This window comes from Lolium perenne, chromosome 3 (assembly GCF_019359855.2).
Source record: "Lolium perenne isolate Kyuss_39 chromosome 3, Kyuss_2.0, whole genome shotgun sequence".
In the NCBI taxonomy this organism is placed as follows: Eukaryota; Viridiplantae; Streptophyta; class Magnoliopsida; order Poales; family Poaceae; genus Lolium; species Lolium perenne.
The window spans coordinates 255,828,766-255,851,698 of NC_067246.2; the positions used below are offsets into that span (position 1 = coordinate 255,828,766).

At 46.2% G+C, this 22,933-nt stretch overlaps 1 long non-coding RNA gene and 1 other non-coding gene across 2 annotated transcripts; both read left to right on the top strand.

Moving 5' to 3' along the window:
- Positions 1 to 15,197: 15,197 nt before the first annotated feature.
- Positions 15,198 to 15,307, top strand: LOC127346309 (small nucleolar RNA SNORA5). Its single transcript, XR_007879474.1, has one exon. It is a non-coding gene; the product is annotated as a small nucleolar RNA SNORA5 (small nucleolar RNA).
- A 1,303-nt stretch (positions 15,308 to 16,610) lies between these two features.
- On the top strand, positions 16,611 to 19,651 carry LOC127344796 (uncharacterized). The gene is made up of 3 exons (XR_007878247.2): positions 16,611 to 17,340; positions 17,508 to 17,722; positions 18,873 to 19,651. It is a non-coding gene; the product is annotated as an uncharacterized lncRNA (long non-coding RNA).
- Positions 19,652 to 22,933: the final 3,282 nt, after the last annotated feature.

A 22,933-nucleotide genomic window follows, 5' to 3' on the forward strand; every position in this document is an offset into this window, starting at 1 on the left:
ACTCAACCATAATTCACTACTAACATTTAGACTTCACCCATGTCCTCAAGAACTAAACGAACTACTCACGAGACATCATATGGAACATGATCAGAGGTGATATGATAATGAATAACAATCTGAACATAAACCTTGGTTCAACGGTTTCACTCAATAGCATCAATAACAAGTAGAAATCAACACCGGGAGAGTTTCCCCTATCAAACAAACAAGATCAAACCCAAATTGTTACAGCGGTGACGAGGTGCAGCGGTGGAGATGGCGGTGATGATGATGATGATGATGATGGTGATGATGATGGAGATGATGTCCAGCTCGATGACGGTGACGATGGCGTCGATTTCCCCCTCCGGGAGGGAATTTCCCCGGCAGATCTCAGCCTGCCGGAGAGCTCTTTTCTCTCTGGTGTTCTCCGCCCCGCAGAGGCGGCTGTGACTCTTCGCGACTATCCTCTGGGGCTTAGGTTTTCGGGACGAAGGAGTACGCGAAGAAAAGGAGGCGAGAGGGGGCTGTGGGCCCCCTCCTCACAGGGCGGCGCGGCCAGGGCAGGGCCCCCGCTGGCCTGTGAGGGGGGCCCATGGCGGCCCTCCTCGGCTCCCCCTTCTGGCTCCCTTCGTCATCTGGAAAAATAGGATTTTTCGTATAATTCCCGTCAATTGTTGATCTTCTGAAATATTGCATTCTGACGGTGCTTTTTCCAGCAGAATCCTGGCTCCGGTGCGCGATCCTCCAATAATCATGAAACATGCAAAATAGATGAAATAACATAAGTATCATCTCCAAATATGAAATATATCAATGAATAACAGCAAATTATGATATAAAATAGTGATGCAAATTGGACGTATCAACCATCCCCGATCTAGCGACATGGCCAGCTCTACCTCACCCGCACGGTCGGCGAGGCTTGCGGCGGCGACGGTGGCTACTGGCCGCGGAGGATGGTCGTCTTCTTCGTGTGCGTCGATGACTTAGGTTGTGGTAAGCTTCTGCAAACCCTAGCCTTAGATCTAGATCTTATGGGTACACAACCGGGTTCTGAACGAATCCATTCTAGGACATTCCTTCGTCACCGGTGGAGGTTGTGGAGGTTGTGGAGGTTTTCCAGGTTCCATCTGACTCTACGACGGGGACGGTGGTGCTGCCTGCATCTTCCACTGGGACGGTGGTGCTTGTTGCATCTCCGCTAGGGTCCCCTGCTTCTCCTACCTCGGTGCTGCGTGTGGCTCCTTTGACTGTAAGGCCGATCTTACCTATCTCGTTGTTCTTTCATGTGGTACTGGTAGTTCATAGATCTGCTAATACTTAAGGATTTTCATGTGGTAGTTCATTGATCTGATAGTGCTTAAGGATTTCCATGTGGTAGTTCATTGATCTGATAGTGTTTGTCATGTAGGCTATCATACCGTTGGGATCCACTGATCTGTCTATGGAAAGTGTGAATGCTCAGCCATCTTTGATATGCAAGCAAACCAGCCATGGTTTGGAAACCTGAGCTATCAGAGTTTGTGCTGAACAGGTTGGTTCAGCTCATCCGTAGCGGCGTCTGCTTCAACATGGGATTCAAGGAGCAGCAGATGAAGAAGGTAGCCGTGGATGTTCTTGCATTCGCCGGCGTACATGTCACCACTCTTCAGCTGTACAACCACATCAGAAACTGGAGGACGAAGTGGAGCGTCATCATGAAGATGAAATCCGATCGCATTCTCGACTGGAGTGAAGATGGTTGCTGCTTCTACGGCGGTGACTCATAACGCGTGAAGCACACGTCCGTTGGGAACCCCAAGTGGAAGGTGTGATGCGTATAGCAGCAAGTTTCCCTCAGTATGAAACCAAGGTTGTCGAACCAGTAGGAGATGAAGGCCACGTGAAGGTTGTTGGTGAAGGAGTGTAGTGCGGCGCAACACCAGGGATTCCGGCGCCAACGTGGAACCTGCACAACACAATCAAAATACTTTGCCCCAACTTAACAGTGAGGTTGTCAATCTCACCGGCTTGCTGTAAACAAAGGATTAAACGTATGGTGTGGAGAATGATGTTTGCTTGTGAAAACAACAGAGAACAGAGATTGTAGTAGATTGTATTTCAGATGTAAAAGAATGGACCGGGGTCCACAGTTCACTAGTGGTGTCTCTCCCATAAGATAAATAGCATGTTGGGTGAACAAATTACAGTTGGGCAATTGACAAATAGAGATGCACATACATATCATGATGATTACTATGAGATTTAATCAGGGCATTACGACAAAGTACATAGACCGCTATCCAGCATGCATCTATGCCTAAAAAGTCCACCTTCGGGTTAGCATCCGCACCCCTTCCAGTATTAAGTTGCAAACAACAGACAATTGCATTAAGTATGGTGCGTAATGTAATCAACACATATATCCTTAGACAAAGCATTGATGTTTTATCCCTAGTGGCAACAGCACATCCACAACCTTAGAACTTTCTATCACTGTCCCAGATTCAATGGAGGCATGAACCCACTATCGAGCATAAATACTCCCTCTTGGAGTCACAAGTATCAACTTGGCAAGAGCCTCTACTAGCAACGGAGAGCATGCAAGAACATAAACAACACATATATGATAGATTGATAATCAACTTGACATAGTATTCAATATTCATCGGATCCCAACAAACACAACATGTAGCATTACAAATAGATAATCTTGATCATAATAGGCAGCTCACAAGATCTAAACATGATAGCACAAGAGGAGAAGACAACCATCTAGCTACTGCTATGGACCCATAGTCCAAGGATGAACTACTCACACATTAATCCGGAGGCGGGCATGGTGATGTAGAGCCCTCCGGTGATGATTCCCCTTTCCGGCAGGGTGCCGGAGATGATCTCCTGAATCCCCCGAGATGGGATTGGCGGTGGCGGCGTCTCTGGAACTTTTTCTGTTTCGTGGCTCTCGGTAATAGGGTTTTCGCGACGGAGAGTTTAAGTAGGCAGAAGGGCAGAGTCGGGGGCGCTCGAGGGGCCCACACCATAGGGCGGCGCGGGCCCCTCCTTGGCCGCGCCGCCTTGTGGTGTCGCTACCTTGTGGCCCCACTTCGTATCTCCTTCGGTCTTCTGGAATCTCCGTGGAAAAATAAGACCCTGGGCGTTAATTTCGTCCAATTCCGAGAATATTTCCTGTGTAGGATTTCTCAAAAACAGCACAAAACAGGAACTGGCGCTTCGGCAAATCGTTAATAGGTTAGTGCCGGAAAATGCATATAAATGATGTAAAGTGTGTATAAAACATGTGAGTATTGTCATAAAACTAGCATGGAACATATGAAATTATGGATACGTTTGAGACGTATCAAGCATCCCCAAGCTTAGTTGCTACTCGCCCTCGAGTAGGTAAACGATAACAAGGATAATTTCTGAAGTGACATGCTATCATAATCTTGATCAATACTATTGTAAAGCATATGAAATGAATGAAGTGATTCGAAGCAATGGTAAAGACAATGACTAAACAACTGAATCATATAGCAAAGACTTTTCATGAATAGTACTTTCAAGACAAGCATCAATAAGTCTTGCATAGGAGTTAACTCATAAAGCAATAAATTCTTAGTAGAAAGTTTTGAAGCAACACAAAGGAAGATATAAGTTTCAGCGGTTGCTTTCAACTTCAACATGTATATCTCATGGATAATTGTCAACACAAAGTAATATGATGAATGCAAATAAGCAAGTATGTAGGAATCAATGCACACAGTTGACACAAGTGTTTGCTTCTAAGATAGAAAGAAGTAGGTAAACTGACTCAACATAAAGTAAATAATGGCCCTTCGTAGAGGGAAGCATGGATTACTATTTTTGTGCTAGAGCTTTTATTTTGAAAACATAGAAACAATTTTGTCAACGGTAGTAATAATTCATATGTGTTATGTATAAGACATCCTATAAGTTGCAAGCCTCATGCATAGAATACCAATAGTGCTCGCACCTTGTCCTAATTAGCTTGGATTTACATGGATTATCATTGCATAACATATGTTTCAACCAAGTGTCACAAAGGGGTACCTCTATGCCGCCTGTACAAAGGTCCAAGGAGATAGATCGCATTTGATTTCTCGTTTTTGATAGATCTCAACTAAGGACATCCATACCAGGACAACATAGAAAACAGATAATGGACTCCTCTTTAATGCATAAGCATTCAACAACAGATAATATTCTCATAAGAGATTGAGGATTAATGTCCAAACTGAAACTTCAACCATGATTCATGGCTTTAGTTAGCGGCCCAATGTCCTTCTCTAACAATATGCATACTCAAACCATTTGATCATGATAAATCGCCCTTACTTCAGACAAGACGAACATGCATAGCAACTCACATGATATTCAACAAAGGTGTAATAGTTGATGGCGTCCCCAGAAACATGGTTACCGCTCAACAAGCAACTTATAAGAAATAAGATACATAGCAACATATTCAATACCACAATAGTTTTTAAGGCTATTTTCCCATGAGCTATGTATTGCAAAGACAAGGAATGAAATTTTAAAGGTAGCACTCAAGTAATTTACTTTGGAATGGCAGAGAAATACCACATAGTAGGTAGGTATGGTGGACACAAATGGCATAGGTTTTGGCTCAAGGTTTTGGATGCACGAGAAGTATTTCCTCTCAGTACAAGGCTTTGGCTAGCAAGGTTGTTTGAAGCAAACACAAGTATGAACCGGTACAGCAAAACTTACATAAGAACATATTGCAAGCATTATAAGACTCTACACTGTCTTCCTTGTTGTTCAAACACTTCACCAGAAAATATCTAGACTCTAGAGAGACCAATCATGCAAACCCAATTTCAACAAGCTCTATGGTAGTTCTTCATTAATAGGTGCAAAGTACATGATGCAAGAGCTTAAACATGATCTATTTGAGCACAACAATTGCCAAGTATCAAATTATTCAAGACAATATACCAATTATCACATGAAACATTTTCTGTTTCCAACCATATAACAATGAACGAAGCAGTTTCAACCTTCGCCATGAACATTAAAAGTAAAGCTAAGAACACCAGTGTTCATATGAAACAGCGGAGCGTGTCTTTCTCCCACACAAAGAATGCTAGGATCCGATTTTATTCAAACAAAAACAAAAACAAACAGACGCTCCAAGTAAAGCACATAAGATGTGACGGAATAAAAATATAGTTTCACTAGAGGTGACCTGATAAGTTGTCGATGAAGAAGGGGATGCCTTGGGCATCCCCAAGCTTAGATGCTTGGGTCTTCTTGAAATATGCAGGGATGAACCACGGGGGTATCCCCAAGCTTAGACTTTTCACTCTTCTTGATCATATTGTATCATCCTCCTCTCTTGATCCTTGAAAACTTCCTTCACACCAAACTCGAAACAAACTCATTAGAGGGTTAGTGCATAATCAAAAATTCACATATTCAGAGGGGACATAATCATTCTTAACACTTCTGGACATTGCCCAAAGCTACTGAAAGTTAATGGAACAAAGAAATCCATTCAACATAGCAAAAGAGGCAATGTGAAATAAAAGGCAGAATCTGTCAAAACAGAACAGTCCGTAAAGACGAATTTTTCAGAGGCACTTAACAGCCTCAGATGAAAAAGCTCAAAACTAATGAAAGTTGCGTACATATCTGAGGATCACGCATGTAAATTGGCAGATATTTTTGATTCTTCTACAGAGAGATCTACTCAAATTCGTGACAGGTAGAAATCTGTTTCTACGCAGCAATCCAAATCTATTATCAACTTTACTATTAGAGACTTTACTTGGCACAACAATGCAATAAAGTAAAGATAAGGAGAGGTTGCTACAGTAGTAACAACTTCCAAGACTCAACAAAATAGTAATAAAAACATACATGGGTTATCTCCCAAGAAGTGCTTTTCTTTAACGCCTTTCAGCTAGGCGCAGAAAGTGTGAATCAAGTATTATCGAGAGATGAAGCATCAACATCATAATTTTCCTTACAAACACAACTTGTTGCAGAGGGTACCTTAGATGCCCCATTATCTAAATTTCCCATAGTGGTACTAAGGGTTTTATCAATTTTAGGCTTATAATAATTCTATGGCTTAGGCACCTTAGAGACATACATGAATTTTTGCTCCTTACCCACATAAGCTTTCTCCTTAAACTTGAGAGAAGAAAAAGTTGAACCCAAGATTCCGATAGCTTTCTCAAGTTCATCAATCCTATGGGTTTGATTATCATGAGTAGCACAAGTTTCTAAAACGGCAATTCTCTCATTAATTCCACTTAGAGATTTATCAAGTTTATCAGTGTTATCAAGTAATATTCCCAATTTAGTCTCAACACTTGGAAGATTTTTCTCGATGGCCTCCAACTTTTTCATGACATCTTCAAGAGAAATTTCAATTTTAGCTTCATTAACAGGTGGTATTCCAACTAGACTCTCAATGATGCAACTAGCTTCTAAAGCAGGAGTGCCTAGGAAATTACCCCCTGAAAGAGTATCAAGAACATACCTATTCCAGCTAGATATACCAACATAAAAGTTCCTAAGTAGGATAATAGTGGAGTGTTTCTTAGTGCACCTATGATGAGCATCACTAATTCTATACCAAGCATCTTTAAAACTTTCTCCCCCTTGTTGCTTAAATGAACGAACTTCAACTTCAGGATTACTCATTTTTAGCAATAGTAAATAAAGCAAACTAAATAAAATAGAGTAAATGCAAGTAACTAATTTTTTTTGGTGTTTTTAATATAGAGAACGCAAACAAGACAGTAAATAGACCGCACATAAGATAAATAGCATGTTGGGTGAACAAATTACAGTTGGGCAATTGACAAATAGAGATGCACATACATATCATGATGATTACTATGAGATTTAATCAGGGCATTACGACAAAGTACATAGACCGCTATCCAGCATGCATCTATGCCTAAAAAGTCCACCTTCGGGTTAGCATCCGCACCCCTTCCAAACATTAAGTTGCAAACAAATGCAGACAATTGCATTAAGTATGATGCGTAATGTAATCAACACAAATATCCTTAGACAAAGCATTGATGTTTTATCCCTAGTGGCAACAACACATCCACAACCTTAGAACTTTCTCGTCATCGTCCTGCATTCAATGGAGGCATGAACCCACTATCGAGCATAAATACTCCCTCTTGGAGTCACAAGTATCAACTTGGCAAGAGCCTCTACTAGCAACGGAGAGCATGCAAGAACATAAACAACACATATATGATAGATTGATAATCAACTTGACATAGTATTCAATATTCATCGGATCCCAACAAATACAACATGTAGCATTACAAATAGATGATCTTGATCATGATAGGCAGCTCACAAGATCTAAACATGATAGCACAAGAGGAGAAGACAACCATCTAGCTACTGCTATGAACCCATAGTCCAAGGATGAACTACTCACACATCAATCTGGAGGCGGGCATGGTTATGTAGAGCCCTCCGGTGATGATTCCCCTCTCCGGCAGGGTGCCGGAGGCAATCTCCTGAATCCGCCGAGATGGGATTGGTGGCGGCGGCGTCTCTGAAACTTTTTCCTTATCGTGGCTCTCGGTAATAGGGTTTTCGCGACGAAGAGTTTAAGTAGGCGGAAGGGCAGAGTCGGGGGGCGCTCGAGGGGCCCACACCATAGGGCGGCGCGGGCCCCTCCTTGGCCGCGCCGCCTTGTGGTGTCGCCACCTCGTGGCCCCACTTCGTATCTCCTTCGGTCTTCTGGAATCTCCGTGGAAAAATAAGACCCTGGGCGTTAATTTCGTCCAATTCCGAGAATATTTCCTGTGTAGGATTTCTGAAACCAAAAATAGCACAAAACAGGAACTGGCGCTTCGATATCTCGTTAATAGGTTAGTGCCGGAAAATGCATATAAATGATGTAAAGTGTGTATAAAACATGTGAGTATTGTCATAAAACTAGCATGGAACATAAGAAATTATGGATACGTTTGAGACGTATCAGTGACGAAGGGGCGGCGGACGAGTACATCCTGGTACGAATCCTCATCGATCTGAAAGTATATACATGTCAATGTCGTCCGTACTAACAGGTGTTCCTTGTCGATTGCAGCGGTACCCGAAGCACCGTCAGTACGTCGGCACCCCGATCACCAACTACGCTCAGATGAAGACGATCTTCGCTCCCCGGTTTGTCTGCAAGGCGCACCTGTTCCAGCCTAACTTGCTGGTCAGGGCTATCGACTTCATTGCAGACAATGAAGCCGAGTATGCCGCCTACCATAAGCTGCAGCCACCGGAGAGGAGGAGCTGGTTTAGGACCTGGCTCCGCAACCAGTTTCCTGCTTAGTGTGTTTGCTTCCTTCTCATGATCCACTGATTTTGGGAGGTGATCTTGTATCCCTCCATTAGCTAGGACTTGCTACAACCTGATCCCCGGTTTGTAATGATGAACTTGTTCGAGGTGGTATATACTAACCCCTCGTGACGAACCTATGATGCATCACGAAGTAGTTGATATGTAGTACCTGCATATGTTTTCTGATGAACTGAATCTGAATCTGATGTGTGTTGTTATTCAGTACTGGATAACCTCACCACTCAAAGTGAAGGGGTTAGCACAACACTGAGCTATGTACAACCAAACATGATGTGGGCTGCACGACCTGAGAAGAATGGGCTGGAAACGGGCAACCAAACGATGAGGCTTGGGTTCCTTCTCCGGCGCGCAAAAGGCCGCACAGGCTACCAAACGACCCGCTAAAAATGGCCCATAGCCCGTTCGCAACGCGCAATGCCTCACATATCGCTGGCGCAGTCATGCAGCAAATCGGTCCAGGCAACCAAACGCGCCCTTCAGCTAGCTCTCCCGGTGGTCTGTGCGTTACTGGCGTCAACGCTCCACCCCTCCCGGTGACCGGCGATCATGTTGTTTGAAAGATGCACAATTGTGCACTGCGCAGCTCGGAGACCTGCCAAGGTCGTGCGCGCGTGCGGCCGTCGGTTAGTGTCACCAAACAAATATGGGCGCGGATTGGACCGGCCGGGTAATTCAGTTGCTTCATCCGGCCAAAGTGCTTGCGACACACGTAAACGATCAATAAATAGACGGCCAAAGTGCCAAAAACTGATCTAGATTCCAATGTATATCTCTATAAACATGTTTAGTATATATAAAAAGTTATGATACTTCATCCGTCTAAAAAAAATGTTGCTTAACTTTTTTTAGATACGAATGTATCCGTGATTAAAATATATTTATATATCTCTGAATCTAGATAAAGTTGAGCAACTTTTTTAGAGACGGATGGAGTACTTATAGTGACTGGTCTCCTCTAGATTCTTTTTTTTTAACAAAGTCTCTTCTGGATTCTGACGTTAGTGATTACGCCTACCACTCTTCGAGTTCAGATGCGTCACAAAGCGCCTAGGTTAGTATCTTTAAAACGGAAGAAACACTCGTGCTAGCAAACCCAAGTCGGACTGTCGTTGCGTGTGGCTCATGCAAGAAAGTGACACGTACAGCAAGAAACCAACCACGTAGGCTGCTGGGCACGGTCTAGGCTCAGAACCGCCACTGTGCCCTTTACATCGCAAAAAAATAAATAGTTTTAGTAGTTTTTTTTCTAGCTTGATTTGCATATTGATTTGAACCTTCGATTGCTTCGTCATCCGTGCTATTTGTGAGTTGCAACGCTAAAATTTGATACCATGAAACTACGCAATCATACAGAACTAGGATCACTTTCCCCGTCCCGTCTCCTCGCGCCGCCTCCTCCTGGCTACCGAGGGGGCGGAACCCAAGCCCGCCGCCGCACCCCCCCCCCCCCCCCCCCCCCCGTCTCCTCCTCCTCGTTGCTCCCCGAGGCGCCGCCGGCCAAGCTCACGACACCGATGAAGGGGGCGGCGGCGTTCTTGGCTCTCGGCTCTCCTGCGCGGAGATCGGTGGAGGAACCCGCGCAGAGCTCATCTTTACCGGTGTAGGTGCTCTGCCGACGCTTCCTGCTCCGATATGCTCTGGTTGGAGCGGACGCGGGCCAGGGTGGTGGTCGGCGGGTGCTCGTCTCGGTGGGAGCCAGGGGATCTGAGGCGGCGGCCTCGAGGGATGAGGGCGGCGCCACCGACGGCAGGGGCGCCGGCCGGTGCTGTGGGTTGCTCCTCTTGGTTGCGCGTGCGGCGAGGGAGCGGAGGTTGCTGCTCGCGGGGCGGAGGACCCCGTCCCCCACCTCAGATCTGAAGACGGCGATCCCTGCGTGCGGATCCCACCCTGTTGTGGCTGGTGCCTGGTGATCTCGCCGGGTCTGCAATGTCAGGGCGTCGGGATTTGGAAGCGCTGGGCCGGGGGAAACCCTTGACCGACGAGGGCGGTCACGTCGACGACGATGCTGTGCGCCGTTCCCCTCCCTGGAGGCGTCGACAAGGTTCATCTTCCTTCCCCCCTCCTCCACCCGGGTGAAAACCCAATTTTTTCGGAATGGGCAGCGGCAGCGCGGTGGTGTCGTTCCCTTGCTGAAGGCGCCGCCTTGGTTGGTGGAGGGGTGATGAGCTGCGTGTGCCGGGGGGTTGTCTATGGCAGCTCCGTCGTGTCTTCGTTCGACGACTGCAATTCTAAAGCTTGCGTCTTGTTGGTTGTTCTTTGCGGCGGTCGCAGATGATGTCCGTGGACTCGCGAGCGGAGGTGTTCTTGTTGCTTCTCCTGACTTGGGCTACCGTCCTGTATGACCTCCGTGCTCTGGGGAGCTTCTCCCCCTCGCGACGGTGCGGCACCCTCGATCCTGGGTGAGAAGGTAGGGTCCTTCTTCGGAGGCGGAAGCGGTTGTTCTTACTTCGACGGCTGGCCAAGTAATGTCAAAGACTGGTGCACCCTAATGGCGTTCCTTCCCGGCGTGTCTCCTCCTATGATTGATCAAGCGGATGGACGAGGGCCTCAGCCGCGATGTTGTGTTTCTTGTTGTTCCTTTCTTGTGGTGTGAGTTGACTGTAAGCTGATCTTCAACACTATGTACTTTGCTGATGTGCCGTTATTAATTGAACGCAGGACCAAGAACTAATGTTTAAAATATTTGATACCATGTGACTACCAGCTTTATTTTCCTTCCGTGCGGATACATTATTAGTAGAGTAGGCCAGACTGCATACTTTAGGTGGAAGAGATCCCACATTTAGTACTGGTTGTCAATCTATACATGGGCGCAAACGCGAAGAGCACCTCTAGCATACCGCAAAACAGCCATGAATCGGATAATTTCGGCCGTTTTCTAGGACGAGCCATTTTCGTGGACCCACTACATACGGAGTACATTGTACATAATAATGGCCTGGTTCAGATAAGTTTATAAAGGGTAGTGATAGTCACTAGCAGGAAAACGCTTATAGGTGGAGGTTAGTTTTGTGGCGCACTAGCAAAAATGCGTCACAGAAAGTTTTTTTGTGGCGCACCAGAGACAATGCGCCACAAAAATAACTTATTTTTGTGGCGCACTACTGAGCAGTGCGCCACAGAAATTATGTGGGGCCCACATCCTGCCACCACCAATTATTTGTGTAGGTATTTCTGTGGCGCACAGGGCGTGGTGCGCCATAGAAATAAGTGTTCCTGTGGCGCACTGGTTCTGGTGCGCCACAGAAGTAGTTGATTCTGTGGCGCACTTGTGCTGCTGCGCCACAGAAATAGCGTCTTTAATATCAAACCGTACCCCCTCCCCCGCCCATACTTCTTCTTCCTCCTCCACCACTCTTCCTCTCCCTACCGCCACGTGCCGCCGTCTTCCATGGTGAGCGTCGCCGTCGCCGCCGCCGCCTCCTTCCTCCGCATGCCGCCACGCTTCACCCATCCCCGCCACCAGCAGCACAAGCCGCTGCGGCGTGGAGGAGGAGGGGCCGCCGCATGGAGGAGGAGGGGCCGGCTACGCGTCAAGGAGGAGGAGCCGCCACGTCTTCCTCCTCCTCCACCCCTGTCGTCATCGTCAACCTCCTCCTCCACCCCTATCGTCGGTGAGCTCCACCTCTCCCCTCCCCTCCCTCTTCCTCTACCCGGCCCTGCTCTGGATGTGTTGCTGTTGTGATCGATCTGGATGTTGTTGTGCTCGATCTGGATGCTATTGTGCTGCATGCTGTTGTGCTCTGGATGCTGTTGTGCTCGATCTGGATATATTATTTCCATTCTCTGCTTGTGATGATGAATCATGTGGATGATGGGCCTCTTGTATTGAATTGGCAGCAATTTATAGTCCTAGCTTACTCTAAGATTCTACAGATCAAGTAGTGGCTTGACAGTAACTAACTAAGCTTATGCTTAATTAGTCAGATGTTGAATTAGTAAGATCAAGAAGTGGCTTGAGTTCCTGTTGGTAATCAATACCAACAGAGAGCTACTTTATTTTAAGTAGAATTTCTTTTAAGGACTCTAGCTAGATTATAGGGGAAAAAGTTCCTGCTTTGTTGCCTATGATAATGGATCATCAAATGTTTCCCTTTGTCCCTGGTTGCCTCTTTAATTGATGCCTTATGATCCAAATGACCCAAGTCCCTTGCATGATCCCATTTGTCCCTAATGTTGCTTAAGATGAATAAATTCCCTCTAATCACCATTTGGAGATCAAGACTAGTTCTTGATTTCCATTAGCTAGACTCCAATATTAAAAATGTCTCCCAAATATGGAGACAAACATTTTAACATTACCCCAATGTTATTTCTCTCAAATGGACAGTTTCTGATGGTATGCTTGCTCCTCACTGTACTTTATCAATTCCCTACTGATCCTAAGTACCCATGAATATCTGGTGGTGTTCTTCTGCTGTTTAGTTACTGTCAACACATGTGTTTGCATGTGTGTGTGAGCTGCTTGTAGTGTCACTTGACTGTTCAAGTTTCAATGTTGGTTACTTTTCCTCTAGTGCCAGAAATGGTTGAGCAGATGTGTATCCACTGTTGGCCTTTATTCTTCTTGGTAGCTCAAAGTGTCATGCACTTACTGGATCATCAAATGTTTCCCTTTGTCCCTGGTTGCCTCCTTAATTGATGCCTTATGATCTATTTCTTGTTGGCTTTGATGAAAATAGAGATATCCACAGTAGGGGATCATGTAAATGAATGCCACTGTGGTATCCTTTGAAGAAAATGGACTGTTTCTGATGGTTTTAAAAGGCTAGGTGGTGCTAGGTGATTAAGTTTGCTACCAAGACTTGTCTCATCTGGTTAGCTGGGATATGCTATGTGTTGTTGCTTGTTTAGGCATATCTATCACTTACTGGATTTACTGGTTCTTGATTGGCCTCTCTTTTGCCAGCATCACTCAGTCTATATACCAAGTGATGAATAATCCCTTTGGAGCATCTGCTACATGCATGCTATGTGTGTTTGAGCATCTTGACTTATGTCACCATGGTTGCTGGTTTGGTGGTGTTTTTGTACTTGCCGATGATTAGATGGTTGGTCGATCACTCGTACACTCGGGGGTGGAGCAAGTGAGCCTGGTGTGATGACACAAATATCAATATCTTGTGCATCCTACCTGGCCTCACTTACTCCATCCCTTGATGTTAATATTTGTTTCGACCAACAAAGTATGAGGCATTCCATTTAGTTCATACTAGCTACTTCTTAATTGCATTGGCCTTTTTTCCATTTTAGTGCCGATGATTAGAATGTTTGGTCACCTATACGCCGCAATATACTTTGTAGACGGGCCCCCCTTTCCCCGGCCGCCGTTTCGTGAACGAGTCCTTGACGAGACAACAACGCCGACCTGCCTCTCCGGCGCAGAACCACGCCAGTCCCAGCCGCCTCCCTTGTGGCCGCGTCTCCTGCGCTGTGCGCTTTTTTCCATGGCCGGACCACGATTGGACACACCGAGGGAATAATGATAATCGCCATCACCACTATCGTCAGAGTCCACAGGTGTAGAGTACTTTGCAGCAGATGCCACTTTTCTTCTCTCGCCGTCCAGTGAACGAGTCCTTGATGCAAAGACCGTGCCGACCTCCCTAGCATCATGCCGACCCCTGTTGCCGCGCTTCAGGCCGTGTCTCCCGCGCCCTGCACTCTTCGTCTTCTTGCCCGGTGAACAATAGACTGATCGTTGGAATAAGGAAGCCGATGACGGCCGATCGCAATCTAATCTTGCGACCGGCCGTCATCGGTTTCCTTATTCCAACGATCAATCTATTGGTTCACCGGGCAAAAAGGCGAACAGTGCAGGGCGCGAGACACACGGCCTGAAGCGTGGCAACACGGGCCGGCATAATGCTGGGCAGGCCGGCACAGTCTTTGCATCAAGGACTCGTTCAATGGACGGCAATGGAAGAAAAGTGGCATCTGCTGCAAATTGCTATGCACCTGTGGAGTCTGGCGATAGTGGTGATCGCGATTATCATTATTCCCCTGGTGAGTCCAATCGTGGTCCGGCCATGGAGAAGAGCGCAGGAGACGCGGCCACAAGGGAGGCGGCTGGGACTGCCGTGGTTCTGCGCCGGAGAGGCAGATCAGCGTTGTTGTCTCGTCAAGGACCCGTTCACGGAACAACGGCTGGGGAAAGGGGGCCCTTCTGCAAAGTATACTGCGGATACTGCAACTATGGTTTCTGACCATAGTATTTGTGTTGACCAACAATGTATGAGGCACTTATTCCATTTTGTCATTCCATTTGCTTTGGTATTTTCAAAATGCCGATGATTAAAATGTTTGGTCACCGATACACTCTGGGGTGGCGTAAGTGAGCCTGGTAAGATAGCACAAATATCAATCTCTTGTGCATCGGACTTGGTCTCACTTACGCCATCCCTGAATGTTAATATTTGTGTTGACCAACAATGTATGAGGTATTTATTCCATTTCTCTTGTGCATCGGACTTGTTGGTCTCACTTTCTTCCATTTTAATCATAGTAGGAACCGGATGAAGACCCCGATGCAAGCGAGCCTGGTGGGTAGAGAGGAGGGAGCAAAGGAGGAACCGGATGAAGACTACTTTGTATCTCGAAATTGTGAATTTTGTATGAATTACGAGTTGTATGCAAAATATTTGACACTTGCCACTATATATGTATCGCGATCGGGCTCTAAGTACTGTGATGATGATGTATAATGTTGCTATATTATATGTGTCCATATTATATCTGTCTATCTGTCTATATTATACTTGTATACTATGTACAAAACTTGTATAAAACCTGTATAATACACCAGGGAGCACAAAATCGAGTATACTTGTACATTGTTCTGTGGCGCACCAAAATAGAATTCAGTGGCGCACCTATTTCTGTGGCGCAGCTGACCCGTGTGCGCCACAGAAACCTTAATTCTGTGGCGCATGGGCATGTGCGCCACATAAACCTTATTTTTGTGGCGAAGTTTCTGTGGCGCACCGACCATGCGCCACAGAATCACTTTTTCGTGCGCCACTGATGAGGCTTTTCCTACTAGTGAGTGGTTTGACTGGCCTCTATATACCAAGTCAGAGGACGATTTAGGGTTCCCATCCTCAAGCCCTTTGCCACAATTTCTCACCGCCCTTCTCTCAATCCCGCGTCTCCCGCAAGATATATGTCGAGCAATGGCCCGTGGATCTAGTTGATGCTCGTGCAGTCCTTCCGACAAGGAGGAGGGACGCTTGCGACAGCGTTGCTCCGAGCAGGCGCGGGTATGATGATCCCTCTCACGCTGGATGGTGACATCCCGACGTGGGATGGCATCGAAGCTGCGAGCACGGAGGCGCGTGCCTGCCTAGGCCAACAATGCGGAGGTGGGGAGCTCCCGCATGCCACTTGTGGAGCCATGGTGCTCGCGGCAGTCCCGTCCACGGGGAGCCCTCTCCAGGAGCAATTTGAGGGCATGGTATGACCCTGGCTAGGATCTCCTCGACATGGAGTTGTTCCCGGTCACGAAGGCGTGCCAGGAAATGTTACTGGCATTCGACATCGACACAAAGGAGGAGGCGGGGGTGAATCGCGGGGAGGCGGTCTTGCAGCGCCGCGACAAAGAGGCGAAGGACGACCTTGACCTGAAGCAGGCGACCTCGAGAGCCCCTCTAGGTAGCACGCCTTCGTGCAACCTCCATGTCCCCTCTCCGGCGACGGCAACGACAACAATCACAGCTTCCCGGCTCCGTTGGTGAGCGTAACTATGGCGTTTAGGATTAGCGACGGATTGTAAGACCAAATCTAGTTTTAATTAGATTTTCGCTTATACATTTGTAAATTATGTAATGAAGCTGAACTAGCTATGTAATGAAAATGAACTATCCATCAATCCATGTGAATCATTTTTAAAAACTACGCAGTACACTAGGATCTGTTAGAGCTGGTCTAAGAAAGCCAACTGAAAAAGGTACTTCCTCCTATCCATATTACTTACCAATAAAATAGATGTGCTCCTTCCGATTTATATTTATTGATTTAACTTTGTCTAGAGACATCTGTCTCTAGTTAACAATTTTTGCTAGATACGGATGCCTTTAGTTAACAAACGTGTCAGATATATTCATATGTAGATAAAGTTGAATAAATCTATACCTAATAATAAAGGAGCTAAGGTTTCTGCCAAAATTTTCGTCCAACTTTTATTTGGACGGTTTTGCCCTCCCACCAAATCACATACTACTGAGAATTGCCATCGTACCGGTTGGTTTCTGCTTTTTTCCTTCCCACTCGACCCTAACAAAACTCGGCGATTGGATTCGTCCCGAACCGGCCGCCATCCCTCGATCTCCCGTGAGCGGCGCCACCACCCCAGATCTCCGATGTTGCCGCCCCCACCCCAGATCTCCGGCCGGCCGTCCTCGCCGTGGCTGCCCTCACCGCGCCTTTCCGCGCCGCCCCAGACGAGGCCTTCACACTCCGCGCGGATCTCGCCGTTGTCCAGGACGAGACCAATACACGCCTTGAGGAGGCCGCCGGGAGAAGGCCCTCGGGCTCGCGGATTCCACGTCGTCTCGCTCTTCAGGCAGATGAGTGAAGCGCGTTCTCCGTCTCCCACTGCTGCCGCCCAAGACCCACGCAGCCTGGGACTTCCGCTGTCCCAATGGTCCCCTGCAGCAGGTGCTCCATCGAGAAGAGATGAAGCATCCTAAGTTGCCCCTGCAGTCGCGTGGTTACTGCAGCAGTGCAGCGGCGCCGTACGCACACAGTGCGGCATGCTGCCTTCAGCAGCTCCAGCCTCCAGGCTCCAGGTCCTCTCTTCTCGATGGAGCAACTGCTGCAGAGGATTATGCACTTGAGATCACCATAATTACTACTCAACTGGCCGAGTACAGGGATGATTCCCAAGTCAGGGCAAAGCAACGGACCTGGATTGATCTTTCTTTAAACTGGCTTCCAGTTATATTCACAAGTGCTCATTCATCCTGTCACACGACCTGCATGATACGAAGGTTAACATACTTAACTATTTTGGGATGATGATTGAATCACATTATTGCACATGGGAGAAGGAGCGGACCAATGGTTATGTGTAGCGAGAATTAATTAGTGGATGTACTTGTATATACTTAGTATGATGGAACATTGGGGCCTGATTGTCTGATTATTTCATCTACAGATTTGAGAGTCTATTTCTGCACATGTGATTCCCAAGAAGCTATTTCTGCAGCAAGGCCGGACGCTCTTCAACATGCATTGCAGAAGGGGCGGATCAAGAACGAGATATTGTGCCGGGGCGTGTAGCCGAACCTACTGATGCGGAGCCTCTGCAACGCCTAGCGGCACAAGGAGAGATGAGTTAGGTTCAACTGTTAGAAAACTGCAAACCTCTCGGTATGTACTGTACCGATTTCTCATTATCTTCCCCTGTTGTGGTGGTATATTAACCTAAATAGTGTGGATCCAAGATCCATTTTGATGTTGTAGTCCATATATTGACTAAGTATATTATCATTAGTCTAAAATATCAGATTAACAGTAAAATTGTAGGACAGTCAAATAACTTTACATAATAGAACATATATTGTGATTTGTTAGCAACGGTATTTTCAGTTAAAGAACTCAGGACCATGTAAAAATGCATGTAATTTCTTTCTTCACTCTTCTCGCTGAAGTTTCTTTGGATACAATTTTCAAAAATTAAAGTGGTGCCCCTATTAGTCCCGGTGGAGTTATAATTGGCCTAAGATTGGCAGTTAAGCTACACAAATCAGAGAAAATACTGCATGTTAACTGGTGACAGTCTACACTGCCTCTATTAATTACAAACTCTCGAGTGCCCAGCTCTGGCACTCATCAGCCTATCTTCAAGGATGGTATTGTCACACACAGCCATGTAAGGTCTTCAACGGTGATCGTCGGCCACTGTACGTTGTCGCCAAACATGGGGAATTTGCTTTTCAGTGCAAGAAAATAAGCGGAGAGTTTGCCCCCGGATGTTGTCCACTTATAAGTTATGTATGCCCTATGGACGAGATACAACTCCAAGTCGTTTGCAATTGATTGACGTGCGGATAGATTGTTCATTTAAATTATCGTGGCTCTTATTGTGACACCGTAGCAACGCACGGGTTTTGTCCTAGTTAATATCAAAAGGAGTATCTACAATTGAAATATCTCTACTAATAAGTTACGGATCGGTGGTGTTGGTAGGTCAAAAAAACCAGAATAAATTTTCGTCCAAAAAAAACCGAAACTTGGGAATCCCGATCAGACCCGACTCAGCCTATTCTTTCCCGTCAGTTTTGGTTCGTCCGTTGCTGGTTTGGTTCGTTCGTATGTGGAGTTTCCGATTTGTACGCAAGAGAGTCCCAAGTCAATACGGTGGAGTTTATGTGTTTGAGCTATAGTCCTACTTCGATTCAGTTTACACTTTCCTAGCGCGCTTGCTTCTAACCTCCCAGTCCTAAATCCCAACCTTTAATTTCATGTCCTATATATGCACGTGAGATTGGCCCTTGATTTATTACGACATATATACCAGATCGGAGGAGACGACATCAAAAATATTGGCGGAGGTCGAGGAGATGGGACGATCTTGTTAGCGGCTCGCTCGCGTCGCTCTCCCCTGCTGCGACGGCGCGCGACGGCTATGGGAGTGATGGGCTGATGGCTTCGACCAGATCAGGGTTACAGTGGGCAACGAACGTCCCGCACCCTGCCCTCGCCAGCGTCGTCCGATGCGCCAGCCTCATGGAACGCCATGCCGATGGCACCCTCGCGCTGGACGCCCGCCGGCGTCGTCGGATACGATGCCCTCGTGGAACATCGTGCTGAAGATGCAAGAAGGTGGGAAGGTTGTATCACAACATTATTCATCCTGGCCATGCCGAGAGAGGCGCCCCATAAAGACACAGCTATCTTGAGAGCCACAACCTGGCGGAGCTCATGGTCGACATTGAGCCTGAGAAACTGAGGAGAAAAGACAGCGATACAATGAAGAAGCTGCCCGTTCCTGGCCGGATCTCCGATGACTTTGAGCTGTTTCAGAACAACGACCACCCACGACTCTAACCAACCACCGCTTGCTCCTTCCCTACGGCGGTCGTGGACTCGTGCACAGGGCGAGCGCCAGCTAGCATAGTTTCCAGTACTACTATGTGGACGCAGGAACATGAGGTGTGTATTTCTGCAACAGCCTAGCCAGGGCGGCAGATGTCGCTGGCTTCAAAGTCCCATGAAGCCATGGTGTATATTTCTGGTGTGTAATGGCAAGTTGATGATGTCGGTAACTCGCATTCAGGGTGTTCGCGTTAACATATGAGACGTGGATCAGCAGCAATGCGCGGGCATTTAGCTAGTATCTATATACAAGGGCATTATTTTGCTTGAACCGAGAGTCGGCCAAGAGGGAAATCCGAGTGCAGGAGGAATATGACACGTTTGCATTTTGCTGCTCCCGCGCACACCAACTCCCGCGGACGTTTAAAACCTACTACTGTAAAAGTAAGATAAAGCACCAGAGGCACACCAAACATTTGGGAAAATGGTCAAAAATCAACTTCCCAATTCCCAAATCACCTCACCTACCCACCACCACCAGCATATCACGTCCTCTGTTTCTTCTCTCCGCTCAACAAACACCGCAGACTTTTTCTAGTCTAGAAACAAAACGAACAATCTCTGGAGACATACATGGAGGGCGGAGAAGCCTCCACGCACACGGCACCCACGTTTCAAAGTTCAGACCACTCACTGCCCAGGACGCCAGCAGGAGCACCATCAGCCAGCGTCTGGGGCCATAGTCTCCGACTCACCTAAGGCCGGTGCCAGCGCAGGCTGGAGGGGAGGCGGTAGCGGCGGCGATGGGGCGGGAGAGGGGCGGTAGGCGGGCGGGAGTGGAGCGGCGGGCGCCGGCTGGCTCGCCCGGCGGTAGCGCCCGCTACCGCCGGTGTCGCCGCGTAGGCGGCGAGATGGAGGCGGGAGCGGGCGGAGGCGGGGCGGCGCGTTGGCGGGCCGGGCGGGAGGCAAAGCGGGCGGTAGGCGGGCGGGAGGCGGGCTGAGGCGGGCGGGAGGCGGGCTGGAGGCGGGCGGGAGCGGCGGGAGCAGTATGAGCAGCATGAGCAGGGCTAGAGTAGAATTTTTATTTATTATGTAATTTTTAATATTTATTATGCAATTTATTAACTATTATGTAATCGGAAATATTTTAAGTTGAATAAAATATTTTCTTGCATTATTTTGAATGTCTAAACAAAATCGAGTGAAATAACTTAATGTGGAAAAGAAATGGTGATGTGGAGGGGAGAGAAGTGAGAGTGGGGACTATAGCCCATGCATTGGCACCGTGTGGTGAGAGTGGGGTGAGAGTGGGGTGAGAGTGGCCCAAAAGCTGACGTGGCGGGGCGGGAGTGGGGCGTTGGGTTGGCACCAGCCTAACGCCGTCAACACATCCTGACGTGGTGTTTTTCTTAACTATGCTTTGTTCGAACATGTCCAAACCCAGCGTATAATACTACACGTTCCGTTACCAAGCTGCAACGCGTATTAGTTTTGGTCAATCCCAAATTATTTAAAGTTTAATCAAGTGCGCTAGAACATCAAATACTCCCTCGAATATGTGTAAATTTAGATGCATCTAGACACAATTTTTACATTAAAATTTACATAAATCGCCGATATTCTTTTCGGACGGAGAGTACATTAAGTTTCCCTTGGTACTCTATATTTGAGACTTTGGGACGGTATTACCTACATTTTCTATTTTACGTATCAAGTTTTATCCCGACAAATGACGAAATTCGACACACACGTCACACACCTTCGTAAGTTCGTTGTAAAATGTGGCATAGAAAATTAAATGTGATTAGTAAGAATAACAAAATCACAAACAAATGGTAAAAAGTGGATTACCTCTCCGTACTAGTAGGGGCATCATGAAATACACGTTTATAATTGATTGGCAAATAGAATCGGCGAGTAATCGTCCATGGAGACGGTTTCTACCGTTGAGGTATTGTCTTCATAGTTGATTTTTCTACATGTTATGTTTTTTAGAGTTTTGAGCAGTGTCAAGCTTTAGCTACCGACCCGGTAGTCATATTTTTCTTCATAAATGGGGGTATAATATGCAAAAAGTCACGTAACCATTTAAATTTGGGTTGGATGGTTAGCCCAATCTAAAGCCTATGTGTCCCCTCCTTCCCCACCAGCTCCTCAAGACCGAACTCATGGGTCATGGGCATCTGATTCCTCTCCGAAGAAGGTTATAATGGTATAATTTTTATGATATATTCTATTGATTAAATTGTTGGTTAATTTTTTTTTACTAAAGCTACATGCACGCGCACATGCTTAACTATACATGGGGAGTATTTGTAATTATTGTCTCCTAGGAGATCGCCCTAAGACTACTCACAATGGGAGTATCATAGCTAGTATCATGCAACACATGCATGCAAAAAGCTGATATGTCACATCAATAAATGAAGAAAGAGATGGTAGTAGTATCATAGGTAGATACTGTATCATAGCACGTAGAACTAGAAAAATTAATGTCAAGCTAATCTTGGACACACTTTTGCATTGAGATTCTACAAATCACTAAATATAATTGACCTATGATACTACTACATGATACTATGCATTGTGAAGATAGTATCACACACTAGTACCATATGCATGATACTACTATACGATACTTCCCATTGTGACTAGTCTAAGACATATAGCTTGGAACATGACTCAAATCTTAGAGGTAAAACAATAATAAAGTCAAATGATGGTTGTGTATACCTAATTAACTTGTCATTATACCCAATTCATAATCAACATACAAACTAGTAGTTAGCTATAAAGATGTATTGTTTTATTAATATTTGGCTGACTTCAGTCTCACGAAGTTCCTTTGAGTTCGTGTTGTAGCCGACTCTTAAACATCTACACCCCGCTTCTTTTCTCTATCCTCTCACTCAGCAAAATGTGATATTGTATTTAACATTTATAGGATGCTTACATTACCTTATTATATTTGCTTTTGTTGATCCGTTGAACATGTCCCGAGTATCCAACTATAATCAGCTAATGCTCAAACACACTTCTCACTAGTCTGACCACATGGCGTAATTAGAGTAGCTCAGAAAATAAAATAAACTATATATCATGAAATTATCTCGAGCTTATTACAATTCGACACTCAAATCTACCTAGTGCATATATCATGGAGCAAAAGTAGGCTCTAGGGCGTATCACCCGCCACAATGTGTGTTCTTGTGAATCCTCTCCCTAAATTGAGATTGCATGGAAGCATCATCGTAATCGCTCCTAAATGAGCCACCGACTAACTCGACATCTTAGAAGACCATCGGCAAAACCCTAATTACCAAGCAACAAATAGACCTTGGGAAGGAAACCACGTCACCATCGATGAGGCATCTCAGAAGGTAACGTGCTCACATGCGCCACCGACCCCTGCTCCGACATATTGCAAACAAGGTTATCACATGGCATCTTTGTAAACCTCCACCCATTGTAATTTTATGCCTTTTTTAGAGTTTTGAGTATGTTCAAGCTTTATTTACCAGCCAGTAGTCATAATTTTCTTCA